Source organism: Lethenteron reissneri, chromosome 28 (genome assembly GCF_015708825.2).
Source record: "Lethenteron reissneri isolate LAM-NWPU_2019-01 chromosome 28, ASM1570882v1, whole genome shotgun sequence".
Lineage (NCBI taxonomy): Eukaryota > Metazoa > Chordata > Hyperoartia > Petromyzontiformes > Petromyzontidae > Lethenteron > Lethenteron reissneri.
Genome location: NC_083806.1, coordinates 11,682,463 through 11,701,685, shown reverse-complemented (window position 1 = coordinate 11,701,685; position 19,223 = coordinate 11,682,463). Strand labels below are relative to the sequence as shown.

At 51.0% G+C, this 19,223-nt stretch overlaps 1 protein-coding gene across 1 annotated transcript in view; it reads right to left on the bottom strand.

Moving 5' to 3' along the window:
* The window catches only part of TBX4 (T-box transcription factor 4), a 40,674-nt gene extending 34,763 nt beyond the window's left edge, over positions 1-5,911 (bottom strand). Inside the window, exons 1-2 of the mRNA XM_061562115.1 lie at positions 5,828-5,911; positions 3,706-3,791 (exon numbers count right to left, since the gene is read on the bottom strand). The gene's annotated coding sequence lies outside the window, so the exon portion shown is untranslated. The remainder of the gene's footprint in view (positions 1-3,705; positions 3,792-5,827) is intronic.
* Positions 5,912-19,223: the final 13,312 nt, after the last annotated feature.

The window sequence follows — 19,223 nt, the reverse complement described above, 5'->3', positions numbered from 1 at the left end:
CGACACACGCCTCGACACCGCTGCCCTGAGCACGGAAGGACTACCTCGCTTCGGAGAAGGTCCGTCGCCCGAAACGTCGCCGATTGCATGTTTGGTTCATTTGAAGGTTGTTATTGTTGTTGTGGTTGTTGTTGTTATTGTTGTTGTTGTGGTTGTCAATGTTTACACATCGCACACGGAGACGCGCGCCTGTGGGATGTCCCCCTGATCAATCAGAGCCTCGCCGGGACCGCAGCGATCACCACCACCACGACCACAACCACAATCACCACAACTACCACAACCACCACGACTATAACCACAATCACCACAACCACCACAACCACCACCACTATAACCACAATCACCACAACCACCACCACCACAACAACCATCACCACCACTACAACTACCACCACTACAACCATCACTACAACAACCACCACTACAACAACCATCACTACAACCACCACCACTACAACCATCACCACAACCACCACTACAACCACCATCACTACAACAACCACCACTACAATAACAACCACCACTACAACAACCATCACTACAACCACCACTACAACCACCATCACTACAACATCCACCACTACAACAACCACCACTACAATAACAACCACCACTACAACAACCATCACTACAACCACCACCACTACAACCATCACCACCACCACCACCACAACCACCACCACCACCACTACAACCATCACTACAACCACCACCACTACAACAACCACCACTACAATAACAACCACCACTACAACAATCATTACTACAACCACCACCACTACAACCATCACCACCACAACCACCACAACCACCACCACCACCACTACAACCATCACTACAACCACTACCACTACAACAATCATCACTACAACCACAACCACCACAACCACCACCACCACTACAACCACCACTACAACCACCACCACTACAACCACCACCACTACAACAATCATCACTACAACCACCACCACTACAACCATCACCACCACCACCACAACCACCACAACCACCACCACCACTATAACCATCACTACAACCACCACCACTACAACCATCACCACCACAACCACCAATACAACAACCACCACTACAACAACCATCACTACAACCACCACCACAACCACCATCACCACAACCACCACCACTACAACCACCACAACCACCACCACCACTACAACCACCGTCAAAGGCTGCTTCTGTGATCATCTCATTCCGTCTATAGTACACAGCCTATAGTACACAGCCTATAGTACACAGTCTATAGTACACAGTCTATAGTACACAGCCTGTAGTACACCGCCTATAGTACACAGTCTATAGTACACAGCCTATAGTACACAGCCTATAGTACACAGCCTATAGTACACAGCCTCTAGTATATATATCTATATAGTATACACACAGTCTATAGTATATATCTATAGTATATATATCTATAGTATATCTATAGTATATATATCTATAGTATATATATCTATAGTATATATATCTATAGTATATATATCTATTTAGTATATCTATAGTGTATCTATAGTATATATATCTATAGTATATATATCTATAGTATATCTATAGTATATATATCTATAGTATATATATCTATTTAGTATATCTATAGTGTATCTATAGTATATATATCTATTTAGTATATCTATAGTGTATCTATAGTATATATATATCTATAGTATATATATCTATTTAGTATATCTATAGTGTATCTATAGTATATATACACAAGTGCTGATGTCGCCCTCCATCGGGATGCGAACTGGGGTCGCTCGGCGTTCCGTTACGTAGCGCGCCCAGACCCCCCCCCCAGACCCCCCCAGACCCCCCCACCCCCCCCCAGACCCCCCCAGACCCCCCCCAGACCCCCCCCCAGACCCCCCCAGACCCCCCCCAGACCCCCCCCCAGACCCCCCCAGACCCCCCCCAGACCCCCCCCCCCCCCAGACCCCCCCAGACCCCCCCAGACCCCCCCAGACCCCCCCAGACCCCCCCAGACCCCCCCAGACCCCCCCCAGACCCCCCCCCAGACCCCCCCAGACCCCCCCCAGACCCCCCCCAGACCCCCCCAGACCCCCCCAGACCCCCCCAGACCCCCCCCAGACCCCCCCAGACCCCCCCAGACCCCCCCCCAGACCCCCCCAGACCCCCCCCAGACCCCCCCCCAGACCCCCCCAGACCCCCCCCAGACCCCCCCAGACCCCCCCCAGACCCCCCCCCCAGACCCCCCCAGACCCCCCCCAGACCCCCCCAGACCCCCCCCAGACCCCCCCCCCCCCCCGCTATGCCACCACTCCTCTCTGCACGGGTCACACCACGACCCATCTTCTTGTTTCCGAGTTTATCCGACGTAGTGTGATGGGTGTCGCAGCAGCAGCCGCAGCAGCGGCATCGTCTGCCACCTGGGGCCGTCTGGAACGCCTCTCGCTCGGGGAGCCGCCGTGTCACTTCCACGTCGCCGTCTTCGTTGTCTTCGTTGACAAAACCTCGCGTCGTCGGAGTCGATCCTCCTTGCTGGGCTTAGTTGACTGTCGTGTCCGCGTTGTGTGTGTATGTGGTGTGTGTGTGTGTATGTGGTGTGTGTGTGTGGTATGTGTATGTGGTGTGTGTGGTGTGTGTTTGTGATGTGTGTGGTGTGTGTGGTGTGTGTGTGGTGTGTGTGTGGTGTGTGTGGTGTGTGTGGTGTGTATGTGTTTGTGATGTGTGTGGTATGTGTGGTGTGTGTGGTGTGAGTGTGGTGTGTATATGTGGTGTGTGTGGTGTGTGTGGTGTGGAGTGTGTGGTGTATGTGGTGTGTGTGTGTGTATGTGTGGTGTGTGTGTGTGTGGTGTGTGTGGTGTGTGTGTGGTGTGTGTGTGTGGTGTATGTGTTGTGTGTGTGGTGTTTGTGGTATGTGTGGTGTGTGTGGTGTGAGTGTGGTGTGTGTATGTGGTGTGTGTGTGTGGTTTGTGTGTGGTGTGTGTGTGTGGTGTGTATGTGTGTGTGTGGTGTGTGTATGTGTGTGTGGTGTGTGTGTGGTGTGTGTGTGGTGTGTGTATGTGGTGTGTGTGGTGTGTGTATGTGGTGTGTGTGTGGTGTGTGGTGTGTGTGTGGTGTGTGTGTGGTGTGTGGTGTGTGTGTGTAGTCTGTCTCCGTGTTGACTGTCTCTGTGTTGCCTGCCTCTGTGTTGCCTGTCGTGTGTGTGGTGTGTGTGTGGTGTGTGTATGTGTGGTGTGTGTGTGTGGTGTGTGGTGTGTGTGTGTAGTCTGTCTCCGTGTTGACTGTCTCTGTGTTGCCTGTCTCTGTGTTGACTGTCGTGTGTGTGTGTGTGTGTGGTGTGTGTGTGGTGTGTGTATGTGTGGTGTGTGTGGTGTGTGGTGTGTGTAGTCTGTCTCCGTGTTGACTGTCTCTGTGTTGCCTGTCTCTGTGTTGATTGTCGTGTGTGTGGTGTGTGTGTGTGGTGTGTGTGTGTGGTGTGTGTGTGTGGTGTGTGTGTGTGGTGTGTGTGGTGTGTGTGTGGTGTGTGTGTGGTGTGTGTGTGTTGCCTGTCTCTGTGTTGACTGTCTCTGTGTTGCCTGTCTCTGTGTTGCCTGTCGTGTGTGTGGTGACTGCCCCCTTACCCCCCTCGCCGCCTAGCAGCTCCGGGTTGTCTCGGTACGGTGCTGAAGAAGTTCGACAAAGCAGCACTCGGCAGGAAAGGAACCCGGGGCCACTCACCTCGGACTCGGCGACTGCGTCCGACTCCGCGTGGCGCCCTTTCCGTGCACAGAGTGGCCCGCGAGCTTCACGTGGACATGGGGCCACTGCGGGACGAGAGAGGAGGGGGGGGTAAGGGGAGAGATTTATCGAGCGAGAGAGACAGAGAAAGGTGACGATGGGGCGAGCGCAAAGAGAGAGTAGAGAGAGAGAGAGAAGGGGGGGGGGGCACAGGGAGAGAGTAGAGAGAGAAGGGGGGGAGAGAGTAGAGAGAGAGGGGGGGGGGGTGAGATTGTTTAACGCAGAGAGACGCGAGATTGATCGCAGATGGCTGTAGCGTTGGGGCGAAATATGGGTCTGATGAGAGGGATTATTCGCGAGGATGATGATGATGATAGTTGATACCTGCAGATGAGGCACCGTTATATGGATTGATGGAGAGATATTTAGATATGTACCGGTGAAATATGGCGTTGTTCGAGTGAGTGACCAGAGTGGGGAAGTATGGACGAAACAACTCCCTCCACGAGTGGGATGAGAAGATCGTGCAGCAGCTGATCTTCGCCAAATCGATGGAGGGGGGGAAACCAAGCGGAGGGAGATGGAGCGGAGAGAGAGATAGTGGGATTGGGATGTGTAAGAGAGAAAGATAGTGGGATTGGGAGTAGAAGAGAGAGATAATGGGATTGGGATGTGGAAGAGAGATAATGGGATTGGGATGTGGAAAGATATGGAGGGGATATCGAGGTAGGGATGGAGAGAGATGGTACAGCGAAGATGAGAGATGGAGCTCCGGGTCTCGATGTAGTTTATGCTCGATGGGGTTCGGTATTTAACCGAGAGCAGAGAGAAGGGGGGGGGGGAGAGCGTAGCGGGAGAACAACATCTCGAGAGAGATGAAGAAGGGAGAGAGTGGGAGAGTTACACAAGTCAGCCAGCAGTAGAATGTGCACACAGAGACAGAGAGATGCGGTACCACGGGGTGGGAGAGCAGATCTGTCAGCGAGAGGTGGGCAGCGAGAGGTGGGCAGTGAGAGGTGGGCAGCGAGAGGTGGGCAGCGAGAGGTGGGCAGCGAGAGGTGGGCAGCGAGAGGTGGGCAGCGAGAGGTGGGCAGCGAGAGGTGGGCAGCGAGAGGTGGGCAGAGCGAGAGAGTCTTGGCTGGGCGGTACAGAGAGACGGGAGATGATTCATAGAGAGAGGAGAGGCGTGGAGGGGAGAGGCAGAGAGAGTAGAGGCCTCTCTCTCTCCTCTCTCTCTCCTCTCTCTCTCTTTCTGTGTCCGCACGCTCCGTGTCGCCAGAGCTCCCGTTGGAATCGACGGCCTCAGCGTCCGGTAAGGTCGGGAGAGGTCGCGGTGAGTGAGGTGGGGGTGAGGTGGGGGTGAGTGAGGGGTGAGTGAGGTGGGGTGAGTGAGGTGGGGGTGAGTGAGGGGTGAGTGAGGTGGGGGTGAGTGAGGGGTGAGTGAGGTGGGGTGAGTGAGGTGGGGGTGAGTGAGGGGTGAGTGAGGTGGGGGTGAGTGAGGGGTGAGTGAGGGGTGAGTGAGGAGGGGGTGAGTGAGGGGTGAGTGAGGTGGGGTGAGTGAGGTGGGGGTGAGTGAGGGGTGAGTGAGGGGTGAGTGAGGTGGGGGTGAGTGAGGGGTGAGTGAGGTGGGGTGAGTGAGGTGGGGGTGAGTGAGGGGTGAGTGAGGGGTGAGTGAGGTGGGGGTGAGTGAGGGGTGAGTGAGGTGGGGGTGGGGTCAGCATTGCCTTGGTTGGGTTGAGTGGAGGTGGAGTGAAGGTGGAGTGGAGGTGGAGGTGGAGCGAGCTCTGATCCCCTCGAGATCGGTGCCGGGTCGCGTCAAGGTCGAGCTCGATTTGAGTCGAGGTCGAGGTGGAGTGGAGTCCGAGTCGGGGTCGAGTCGGGGTCGAGTCGGGGTCGAGTCGGGGTCGAGTCTACGCGCGCCGCTCACCGCGAGTCGAGTCCGACGGAGCCCGGCAGGGAAGGGCGGGGCCGGGAGACAAGAGAGAGGGAGGGGGGTGGGGGCGAGGTGGGGGGTGGGGGCGAGGTGGGGGGTGGGGGCGAGGTGGGGGGTGGGGGGTGGGGGGTGGGGGCGAGGTGGGGGGTGGGGGCGAGGTGGGGGGTGTAAGGGGGGGGGGGTCCCTACCCCCTGGGGCGAGGAGACCGCTGGGTCCGAGGCGAGGGGGTGAGTGGGGGGGGCAGAACTCGAGACTCCGGTGATGAAGCAGCAGCAGGAGCAGGAGCAGCAGCAGCAGGAGCAGCAGGAGGAGCAGCAGCAGGAGCAGGAGGAGCAGGAGCAGGAGCAGCAGGAGGAGCTACAGCAGCAGGAGCAGCAGCAGGAGCAGCAGCAGGAGGAGGAGGAGGAGGAGGCGAGGTTCGAGACGTGGGAGACGCGAGCCGAGTGAGTCGGAGGAGGAGACGAGGCAAGTCCCTCGCCCCCCCTCCCCCTGCCCCCACTCCCCCTGCCCCTCCCTCTCCCCCTGCTACATCTCCCCCCCCCCTCTCTCCCAGTCTCCCCCCCCTCTCCCCCCCTCTCTCCCCGTCTCCCCCCCCCTCTCTCCCCGTCTCCCCCTCCCTCTCTCCCCGTCTCCCCCCCCCTCTCCCCGTCTCCCCCGGCTCCCTCCCTCCCGACTCTCCGCGTGAACCCGGCTCCGAGGCTCCTCCCTCCCCTCCTTCCCCTCCCACCAACAGCAACACAAAGACAAAGGTCCCCCGTATAGCCTTCAACAGACTGCGGGGCAAGTGGCCAACCCGATACGTCTCAACATCCCCCGGTGCTGCTGCTTGCTACACGACACTAGCTGCTAATTTTAACGCTGAGCCGACCTAGGGTGGGCCCACGATCGATGCAGTCATCGCCGGTGTTGGCCGGGTGGCCGGGGTCCGTAGCGCGGTGCGCTCACCGCTGCGCCACCGCTCCCATCTGCTGCTGGCACAAGGTGCACAACACCACCAACAACAACATTGCGTGTGTGTGTGTAACTGTGTGTGTGTGTAACTGTATGTGTGTGTGTAACTGTGTGTGTGTGTGTAACTGTGTGTCCGTGTGTGTAACTGCGTGTGTCCGCGTGTGTGTGTAACTCTGTGTGTCCTTGTGTGTAACTGTGTGTGTGTAACTGTGTGTGTGTAACTGCGTGTGTGTGTCCTTGTGTGTGTGTAACTGTGTGTGTGTAACTGTGTGTGTGTAACTGTGTGTGTCCGTGTGTGTGTAACTGTGTGTGTGTAACTGTGTGTGTGTAACTGTGTGTGTGTAACTGTGTGTGTCCGTGTGTGTGTGTAACTGCGTGTGTGTGTCCTTGTGTGTGTGTAACTGTGTGTGTGTAACTGTGTGTGTGTAACTGTGTGTGTCCGTGTGTGTGTAACTGTGTGTGTGTAACTGTGTGTGTGTAACTGTGTGTGTGTAACTGTGTGTGACTGTGTGTGTGTGTAACTGTGTGTGTGTATCGTGTGTGTGTGTAACTGTGTGTTTCCGTGTGTGTAACTGTGTGTGTGTAACTGCGTGTGTGTGTCCTTGTGTGTGTATAACTGTGTGTGTGTAACTCTGTGTGTGTAACTGTGTGTGTCCGTGTGTGTGTATCGTCACCGACTATCATTTTCATTCGAAGGTCACGTGCGTTGTTGTTATTGTTGTTGACACGGAGCGTGTTGAGTTGTTGTTGTTGATGGTGTTGTTGACACGTAGCGTGTTGAGTTGTTGTTGTTGACACGGAACGTGTTGAGTTGTTGTTGTTGTTGACGCGGAGCGTGTTGAGTTGTTGTTGTTGTTGACACGGAGCGTGTTGTGTTGTTGTTGTTGTTGACGCGGAGCGTGTTGAGTTGTTGTTGTTGATGGTGTTGTTGACACGTAGCGTGTTGAGTTGTTGTTGTTGACACGGAACGTGTTGAGTTGTTGTTGTTGTTGACGCGGAGCGTGTTGAGTTGTTGTTGTTGTTGACACGGAGCGTGTTGTGTTGTTGTTGTTGTTGACGCGGAGCGTGTTGAGTTGTTGTTGTTGATGGTGTTGTTGACACGTAGCGTGTTGAGTTGTTGTTGTTGACACGGAACGTGTTGAGTTGTTGTTGTTGTTGACGCGGAGCGTGTTGAATTGTTGTTGTTGTTGACACGGAACGTGTTGAGTTGTTGTTGTTGACGCGGAGCGTGTTGAGTTGTTGTTGTTGTTGTTGTTGACGCGGAGCGTGTTGAGTTGTTGTTGTTGTTGACACGGAGCGTGTTGTGTTGTTGTTGTTGCCACGGAGCGTGTTGTGTTGTTGTTGTTGTTGCCACGGAGCGTGTTGAGTTGTTGTTGTTGTTGACGCGGAGCGTGTTGTGTTGTTGTTGACACGGAGCGTGTTGAGTTGTTGTTGTTGTTGTTGACGCGGAGCGTGTTGAGTTGTTGTTGACGCGGAGCGTGTTGAGTTGTTGTTGTTGTTGTTGTTGACGCGGAGCGTGTTGAGTTGTTGTTGTTGTTGACACGGAGCGTGTTGTGTTGTTGTTGTTGACACGGAGCGTGTTGTGCACCAGTAGGCAACGCAGCAGCAGCAGAAGCAGCAAAGTTACCAAACAAAATCCGTCTCCACACGAATTCACACGGCCCAGCGTGCGCACACAAAGATACATTCATAAATACATATATACACACACATATATACACAACACTATACACATACATATACACACATATACACACCACTATACACACACATATATACACAACACTATACACACCACTATACACCACTATACACACACATATACACACACATATACACACATATATATATACACACACATATATACACACACATATATACACGCACATATATACACGCACATATATATACACACACATATATACACACACATATATACACACACATATATACACACACATATATACACACACATATATACACAACACTATACACATACATACACACACATATACACACCACTATACACACACATATATACACAACACTATACACACACATATATACACAACACTATACACACACATATATACACAACACTATACACACACATATACACACATATATACACACACATATACACACATATATACACACACATATATACACAACACTATACACATACATACGCACACATATATACAAAGACAAAGATCCCCCATATAGCCTGAACAGACTGTAGGGGCAAGTGCTGTTAGCGAGCACCTATGAAGGCCGGAACGGTACACGAGGGGGTGGGTGGCCAGCACCACGCCCGACCGCCTTTGTCTCCCTAGTGGCGATGTTTACACACCGCACCAGGTACTCATTTAAGGCTGAGTCGACCTAGGGGAGGCCCAGGACCGGTTCAGATAATCGTCACTGGTGTTAGCCGTGAGCGGGAATCGAACCCGGGTCGCCAGGTTCATAGCGCAGCGCGCTAACCGCTACACTACCGCTCACATATACACAACACTATACACATACACACATATATACACAGCACTATACACATACACACACACATAAATACACAACACTATACACGCAAATATACACAGATGCCCCGATGTAGGTCTTCACAGTTTTACGTCGTTTCGCGAGCGTTGAACTTCTTTCGCGCCGTACGTGTCCAAACGCGCTAATCGGAGGTGCGGAGGGATAGGACAAGAACACGAAACACAACAACAACAATAACAACAACAATAACAACAACAACAACAACAAGAAGCAGTTCAAATCTTGCTTTGAAGCTTTCGTGACTGCAGGTTCTTTCGGTAAAGTCACGTAGGTAGAAAAAGAAAACAAAATAAAATAATAAATCACGACGTTTCGATCGCAACACACGCGGTCGTCCTCGGGCAAAACAATATAATCCAGTGATATATTATTTTTATTTTGTTGAATTTTTCTATCTACGTGACTTTACCGAACGAACCAAAGAGTAAACAAGCAGTTCTGACGCGGATGTTTTTGTCCAACACGGCATTTTCCAGGAACGCAACCCCCTGCGTTTGACGAGATGTGCCTGTACACAACATTATTACACAAAAAGTCGATGTCTCCTCCGCTGTTCGGGGCCGAGTGCTGGGGCACAAGACAGAGGGAGGACCAAGCAACGGGGCAGTGGCAGAGAGGTTCCAATGGTGTAAATGCTTACACCGAGCTCTCATACTCTGATGGTGCATTGTCTTTGAGTTGTGCGCCTTTTGGCGTCATCTGGTCCAACACCATGTGAGACTAGGCTCGAAGGAAAGCTGTCTCGGGTGTGGACCGATCAACTTCAAGGACAGTGCATACATTATCAGAGTTGTGTTTTTTGTTTGCATTATGACTGCAGGTATTGTGGTCTATGCAAACATGACTCCTTGTAAAAAAGGTGTCAGTTTTGTTGCCAGATAAAAGTGTAATTTTTTTTTTTATCAGAGACGAGGATGTTGCAGTCAATGTTGGGCTCAACGAGGAAGGACACGGGGCGTCAGAAACGAAGCGACGAGAGGAAGACTCGAGGTGGTAGAGGTCACGGAGAAGATGAGAGAGACGTTTGACTTCTAAACAACTTTTATTGCCGCCGGCAGCAACAACACTGGAGGCGATTCCGATATAAAACACACAGTCACCAGCAACACAAATAAGCGCTATAAATCCACGCGCTGTGGCGCTAAATGCGCCGCGCACAACACGAAAGAAAAGCCACGTGGTGGTGGTGGTCATCGCGCACGCCACGGTGACGAGCGAGCGCTTCAGAAGGTGAACACCACGAGGGTGCCGTCCACGCTGGTGCAGAGAGGGGCTTGCCCGGCTCCCCAGCGTTCGAAGAAGACGCGCTGCACATCAGACAGAGACAAGAATCCGGTGCGGTTCGGCCACAGCGGAGAGACAAACATGGACATTGCGACGTGGGTCAGCAGGTGGCGAGTGAAGCAAGTGGAGTGGAAGAGATGAAGAAGAGGTGTGGGGAGGAGGGGGGGGACGATGTGGTGGGATGAGACCGTGGTGACCCGAGTAGAGAGAGATGGAGCAGCACAGGGCAGCGTGGGGAAGGCTGTTCAGGAGAGCGGAACACCCCCGCGTGAGCGGGACAGACGCGTGGAAGGAGGAGAAGAATGAGATGGAGATGGAGACGTTTGTTTTGGTTCGGAGGGCTGCGGAATCTCCAAACGTTTCACAGGAAGGGAAAGAGAAATTCTCCACATTTTTAGCCGTTCGCACGTAAGGTGACGCCATCTCTTACTTCGGTATTGGCTTGTACAAGAGGGCAGCAGCAGCAGCAGAAGCAGAGTCTCAACCGCACGGGGGAGGTCACGTGGTACAGAGTGGACTTGAGCAAGGGGCAGCAGCAGCAGGTCACGTGGTACAGAGTGGACTTGAGCAAGGGGCAGCAGCAGCAGGTCACGTGGTACAGAGTGGACTTGAGCAAGGGGCAGCAGCAGCAGGTCACGTGGTACAGAGTGGACTTTGTGTGGTCGATTGAGAGAGTGGGGTGGTGAGCAACACGCCCGACCGCCTTTGTCTCTCCCGGTGGCGATGTCTACTCACCGCACCGGTACTCATTTGAGGCGAAGTGTCAGCGGTATGCCCAGGACCGGTTCTAATATGATCGCCACTGTTGTCGTCACGTGAGCGGGAATCGAACCCGAGCGTGGCGGGTTGGTAGCGCACAATAGGTACACACACACACATACACAACACAATGTGTGTGTGTATAACACAATAGGTACACACACACATACACATAATGTGTATGTGTGTGTGTAACACAATAGGTACATACACAACGTGTGTATATAACATAATAGGCACACATATACACAATGTGTGTATGTGTACAACACACTAGGCACACATACATAGTGTGTGTATATGTATAACACAATAGACACACATATATATGTATAAATATGCGTGTATATAACGCAATTGACACATAATGTGCATGTATAACACAATACACATATACATTATTTGTGTGTATATGACGCAATAAACACACGTAACGCAATGTACACGCATACATAATGTCTGTATATAACGCAATCAACACACACACACATATACACAATGTGTGTGTATTTAACTATATATAACACAAAAAAGACAAAGATGCCCCGTATAGCCTTAGCAGACTGTAGGGTCAAGTGCTGATAGCGAGCGCCTATGAAGGCCGGCACGGCACACGAGGGGGTGGGTGGCCAGCACCACGCCCGGCCGCCTTTGTCTCCCCAGTGGCGATGTTTACACATCGCACCAGGTACTCTTTTGAGGCTGAGTCGACCTAGGGGAGGCCCTGGACCGGTTCAGATAATTGTCACTGGTGTTGGCCGTGAGCGGGAATCGAACTCGGGCCGCCAGGTTCGTAGTGCAGCGTAGCGCTAACCACTGCACCACCGCTCCCCTATATATAACACAGTAGACACACACACACTCTGTGTAGAACACAATATAACACAAATATACATAACGTGTGAGTATATAGCGCAATAGACGCACACACACAATGTGTGTGTCGATACAGGGTGTCCGAAAGTGAATAACCTAAAGTGATGATGTAAGTCTCATGAACTATGATTAGTTATAGACTGATACGCGCGTGCGTGTGTGAGTTTTTAACGGCGCTGATTCGATATTCTCGAATTATTAAAACACTTCTGAATGTCACCAATCGTTCACCGTCATCAATCTAATTCTCGTGACCGCAGGAATCCATACTCTTTGGTTCTTTCGCTAAAGTCACGTGGGTAGAAATAAAACAAAATAAATCGGGACGTTTCGGACGCTTGTGCTGCGCCCGAAACGTCGTGATTTTTAAATATTATTTTTCTACCTACGTGACTTTACCGAATGAACCAGAGAGTTTGAGAAGAGTGATTCCCCAACACGGCTGGAGAGGGACTGATGCTCAACACAGCAGCAGCAGCAGCGTCAACAACGCGAGGTGTGTTGTGAAAGCCGCCACCACCCGACACAGCCAATGAGAGAGTTGAGGTTTGCGTCGCGAAACGCGGCCGATTCGTCACCCGCTTCAGCAGCGCTGCGTGTGGGAGACTCAATTCTAGATTTGAAGCTTTCGTGACTGCAAGGATTCATACTCTTAGGGTTTTTTCGGTAAAGTCACGTAGGTAAAAAAATAAAATTAAAATTAATAAAAGTAATGATAGAAATAGTTTTACTTTTATAAATTTTAATTTGATTAATTTTATTATATTAATATTTATATTATTACTTTTATTAATTTTAATTTTATTTTTTCACCTACGTGACTTTACCGAAAAAACCTAAGAGTATGCGGGAGACTCGGCTGAGAATGTTGGTGGCGAAGAGCGCGCGTGTCGAAGCGAACGCGACATCGGAAGGAGACAGGGAGGGAGGTGAATTCAACTCCTGAAAAATGTAAAAAAAATGTGATCATCGCACGTTTCATCTGCTGTCGTGTTGCGCGCTTTATTTACTCTGTTGGCTGACTGTGACGAATGCACCCACCTGTGCCACCTACTGCGCCAACTCGCTGCGTTTTATCCGCCCGGCGCTCCGCTCGTTGTTGTGAGCGTCGCCCCTCCGCCCTCCGTTGTTGCCGGAGGGCGACTGCCTCCAAACGCCGAGCTCGTTTTGCCACCACCTCGCTCGTTCTCAGAGTTGAGTTGCAGCTTCTGTGATTCACAATCGAGTGTTCGCGTCACGTCGCGTGAGCAAACATTTTGTGTCGTGTGCCCTCATCCAGTCGACACAGCCGATTGATAAAGTTGCCACGTGGACAACGTGTGACGGCTTCAGCAGCGCCGTTGTTGGAAGAGCGATCCACGTCACGTTTAACAATTGCGAGGTCCGACGTTTCGCTGGTAGTTACAGCCGCCAGCATCAGGTAGCTGCCAGAATTGTGAAAATGTCCTCCAGCCCTCGGCCTTTTCAGGTGGGAGGGAGGAGAGGGCGGACGAGAGGGAGGGTGTGAGGGGGATGGATGAATTGGAGATGATGATGATCATTCACTGCTGAAGTTTATGTATATTTGGTGATGACGATCATAATGGCGATGCTGCTGATGATGATTCTGTGTTGTATTGCATGATATTTTTAAATTTACAAAAAAAATAAAAAAGGAGGGAGGGAGGGAGGGGAGGGAGGGAGGGAGATTTTCTCCCGAAGCATCGAGAAAGTGCCGTCAAATACTGACACGCGCCAGCTTCAAGCGATGTCAGTCCTCGTGCGACTATGAACATCACGTTGAGGCCCGTGTCGCGATTGACAATATAACTGGTGGAGGTTTGACGACACGTTTATATATTTACGTGAACTGACCCAAATAAAAAGTCTGCTTTATGAACAATACAACTGCTCAACTTTGTGGTATATTCATTTTAGAACAGCCGATGTGTGTACATATATTCACAAAAAAGACAAAGATCCCCCTATAGCCTGAACGGACTGTTGGGGCAAGTGCTGTTAGCGAGCAGCACCTATGAAGGCCGGCACGGCACACGAGGGGGTGGGTGGCCAGCACCACGCCCGGCCGCCTTTGTCTACCTCGTGGCGATGTTTACTACACACCGCACCAGGTACTCATTTGAGGCTGAGTCGACCTCGTGGAGGCCTGGGACCGGTTCAGACAATTAATCCCTCACTCGGATGGCCGACTTTGTTGCGTGAAGTGCGCTAACCACTGCACCACCGCTCCCCCAACACACACGCGCACACTCCCTACCCAATCACCGCTCTAACAACAACAACCTCATCCCCTCGGATCCGTGACCCCTGAGACCCCTGTCCCTCCCCCACTCTCTCCCCCTCGCTCTCCCTATCTCGCTCTCACCCACCCCCACCCACCCGCACGCTCTCCCCTAATCTCTCCATTTATCTCCCCTTCGCCCGTCCTCTTTGACTCTCGCTTTTACTTTCACTCCTCCATTCGCTCGACCACCCCCCCTCGCTCTCTCTTCGACTCTCGCTTTCTCGCGCCTCTCTCCCCCCACGCTCTCACTTACCTCTCTCCCCTTACCTCTCTCCCCTTACCTCTCTCCCCTTACCTCTCTCCCCTAATTCTAGATTTGAAGCTTTCGTGACTGCAAGGATTCATATTCTTAGGTTTTTTTCTTATCTCTCTCCCCTTATCTCTCTCCCCTTACCTCTCTCCCCTTACCTCTCTCCCTTCACCTCTCCCCTGAGCGCGCTGCGCTACGAACCCGGCGACCCGAGTTCGATTCCCGCTCACGGCCACCGACATCTGTGACGGGAATCTGAACCGGTCGTGGGCCTCCCCTAGGCCGACTCAGCCCTAGATAAGTGCCCGGGTTACGATGGGCAAACATCGGCGTTGTCTGGCGCGTGCTTCGGTTGTTGACCTTGCCCCGATACCTCCGATGAGCACGGTTGGCTACGTACGGTGCGAAAGAAGTTCCACGTAGTATATACATTGGGGAGACAAAGGCGGCCGGGCGTGGTTGCTGGCCACCCATCGCATCGTGCGCCGTGCCGGCCTTCATAGGCGCTGCTGCTCCTCGCAAACATCACTTGCCCCAACAGTCTGTTAAGGCTACACGGGGGATCTTTGTCTTTGTGGCGAGGCGATGGGAGACCCAGACCTCGTGCCCCTGGTTGGACATCAGTGAAAAAGAGCTTCATAGCTCATCAGATTCCTCCTCCTGAAGTCCAAATAAAGATTCTGATTCTGAGCTGGCGCTCAGAGCACTGCTCAAGATGTCTCTCCTGTCGGGAGATCAGTTTGGGTTGAGTGGTGTTTCAAATCATCGTCTGATTTGAGTTACGGGAACAGTGACGCAGCTAAGCAAGATAAAATCATTGGCAATATCGAAAAGTAAAAAATAAATTGTACAGGGTGTCTTAAAAAGATGGACCCAATTTCAAAGCAGTACTGTTTTAAAAAGATGGACCCAATTTCAACCCATCTTTTTAGAACACCCTGTATTATTAATCGTAATAGTATTTTTAGAAATGTGCGCGATGGAGCGAGGTTATTCGTGCGATTGAGACTTCTTGAACCTGCTATCTTGAGCCCTCGCCTCTGGCTAAACGAAATTAGCTGTAACCTGCGGCTGGACAGCGAATCAAAACCGTGACTCATCAATAAAGCTGGTGTCCATGGAGTGGATGCTTTGTCTGAGCGATTTGCCGAGCGGAGTTTACTGGCATGTAGATATAATAATAGGGTTTTCCTCCTTTTTTTGGCAACACAACTGAAACCTTTTTACAAGGATTCATGTCCGCATTAACCACAATACTTGCAGTCAAAATGCAAAAAAGATATACTATGATAATATATGACAGTGCAGCATTGTCTTTGAGCTGTACGCCTTTTGGCGTCCTCTGGTCGAGCACCAATTGGGTCGAGGCTCAAAAGAAAGCCGTCCCTTGGTGTGGACCAATCAGTTTCAAGGACAATGCAGATATTATCAGGCGCTCTTGATTCAAAGTCTCCCATGTACACATTCGCAATGGCAGGACACGAAGAAGAGCCCATTGCCGCTGCTTCTGCTTATAGAAGTCGCCGCTTCATAAGGAATGAGCGTTCTTGAGACTGCTCAGCTAATTGTGGAATATCTTGGGGTAACCCTGTTACCGGCGAGTCGAGGAATTTAATAGATTCCTTAGGGGCCGTTCATAAATTACGTCACGCGATTTTGAACGATTTTTGACCCCCCCCCCCTCCCCACGGCGTCACAAAAATCAGACCCCCCCTCAAATATGACGTCGCAAAGCTCTGCCCCCCCCCCCAAAACCATATTTCCATTTTGAAAATAAAACATGCTTCAAATCGCTTTAAACTATTGTCATTGTAGTGCGTATTTAATGTGGCGCTGCACTCTGATGTTGTAGGAGAAAACATTTATTAAAAGTCTATTTAATTAAGCAGAACGTGTTGTCTATATTTATTTAAAGTCGCGAATTTTGATGTGACGTCACATTTCTCACCCCCCCCCTCGTCACACGTCGTCACAAATGTCTGACCCCCCCCCCTAGGTGCGTGACGTCATTTATGGACGGCTCTTTAACCGGAACCCTCGTGACCAGAGAAATAACATCACAGCTTACCAGAATATCATTATTGTTAAGTTTAATATATTTAAATCACATTCACAACATGTTCCGGGTTTCGTATGAATGAAGATTGTCCTAGCGATGTATGCCTGTATTTGTTTCGTTACATATTGTGCCAATATATATATGTGGCAGAGCCTATTGTACTTACTATGGATCTTAATGGAGCACTACATTTTTATTATGAATCTTTGATAATCCGAAATGTCTCGGTGCTATTGAGGCCCTTGATTTAATTTGGTATTACTCAGCCTTGGGAATGAACGAGTTTGAATTTTAACGTTTTTTTTTTAAGTATTAGTTGGGTCTGCCAAATCGCCCGATGATGCTGATTGATGTTATCACCGGCGAAACGTCACCGTACTCGAGTCGTAAAATATTGTGGTTTGTTTTCTCTCCAACACAGTCGTGAGCTGAAGAGGTCACTAATTTCTACGTTTGTGTCAACGCGACAAATGGCGGGTAGTGTCGGGTTGAACGGCACCACACTTATATTCGTGCGATGTCACCCCAAAAAAAACCCCTTTACTACGAATAATATTGGTCGGGGAAAGCCTACGCGTCATGGAGACTCGTACGGAAGCATAGATTCTGTGTCGTGAAGCCACTGTGGTCGACGGAGGTGGAGGAACAGCGACACGACACGAACTCTCTCCCTGCCGACTTCCTCTCGTCGCGACGGCTGCACTCGGCGTTGGCTGTGGATCTCCTGCTGGAGTCCTCCATAGAGACGAATATAGATGCATAGACACCCATAGAGAAACATAGACTCATAGAGATGCATATAGACCCATAGAGACACATATACACCAATAGAGAAACATAGACACCCATAGAGAAACATAGACTCATAGAGATACACAGAGACATTTAGAGATGCATAGATATGCATAGACACCCATAGAGAGACATAGAGACCCATAGAAAAATATAGACTCATAGAGATACATAGAGACATTTAGAGATGCATAAAACCCATTAAGACATGTAGATACCCATAGAGAAACATAGAGACCCATAGAGAAACATAGAGACCCATAGAGAAACATAAACACAGAGACACACAGAGATGCATAGACACCCATAGATACAGGTAGAGACCCAGTGAGAAGCATAGAGACCCACAGAGAATGATCGAGGTACACAGAGGCCCATAGAGATAGGTAGAGACCCGCACAGAGAACCCACTGTGGTCTGCGACCCGTGGCTGTTGGATCGAAGAGCCGAAGAGAATCTCCGCTGCGTCTCTGCTGCTGTGCGTGGAATCGCTTTCACTCAAACTCACGCCGACGATGACCACAAATATAGTTCTGCAGGAACCGCTGATGGTTCTTTTTTCGCGTGTTTTTGTCGTAATTTTACATACACGGCAGTGCGTGAGTGTGTGCTGTTGTTGTTGATGTGGGGAGTGGTGGTGTTGTGGTTAGCGCTACGCTGCGCTATGAACCCGGCGACCCGAGTTCGATTTGCGCTCACGGCCAACACCGGTGACGATCATCTGAACCGGCTTTGGGCCTCCCCTAGGTCGCCACTGGGGAGACAAAGGCGGTCGAGCGTGGTGCTGGCCACCCACCCCTCGTGTGCCGTGCCGGCCTTCATAGGCGCTGCTGTTCGTGAACGGCACTTGCCCCAACAGTCTGTTACAGGCTACACGGGGGATCTTTGTCTTTGACATAATTTTAACATTGAGCTACAGAGTATAGAGTTTATACTGGGTTGTATATACTGTATACAGTATAGCGAGAGAGGGACTCTACAGGGAGAGGGTTGTTCAATGGAGTGATACTCGCTTCCGCCATAGGAACGTGGAATTTCCACAACTGTCTCGGCTCAGACGACTGGGAAAGTTCTGACCACCGACTTTATATATACTGTATATATACTGTATTAATACTGTATATGGACTTTACATGTACTGAATAACGTCGCTGTGTATATGTGTGTGGTCTCAAAAAGAAAGACATAGAGTCGGCGACGTTTCGGGCAATGCCCCTTCTTCAAAGCACATGGAACAAGAGCGGCCAGTAGTGCAGAGGCGTGGTGGACGAGACGGCGACTTGGAGGCTGCTCCTCTGTGTGTATGTGTCTGGTAGTAACACATTGAAGGCATGTTCGTTCCAATGTTTCCACGTAGCGCCCCACTGAGCGATGTCGCTGTTTCTCAGAAGCCTCCTGGCCTATCACGATGACAGCCGCTCGCCGATGTGGCGGCTTATCACGTGGACATTTATAGCAGCGGCCAAATAACTTTGAGACACGCGGTGATGTCCATTCTCAATGTGGGAGGGGAACAACCCCAGGACCTCGAGAAAAATCCACGCGACCATGGGGAGAGAGAGACGCAGACTCCAAATATACAGCAGCAGCAGCAGGCGTCAGGGTCGGGATCGAACCTACGATTTCCTGCACACCAGGCGAGGTAGTCAATATCTCCTAGCCACCGTGATGATGATGAGAGAGAGAAACCCAAACTCCAAATATACAGCAGCAGGCGTCAGGGTCGGGATCGAACTCACGACCTCCTGTATACCAGGCGAGGTAGTCAAC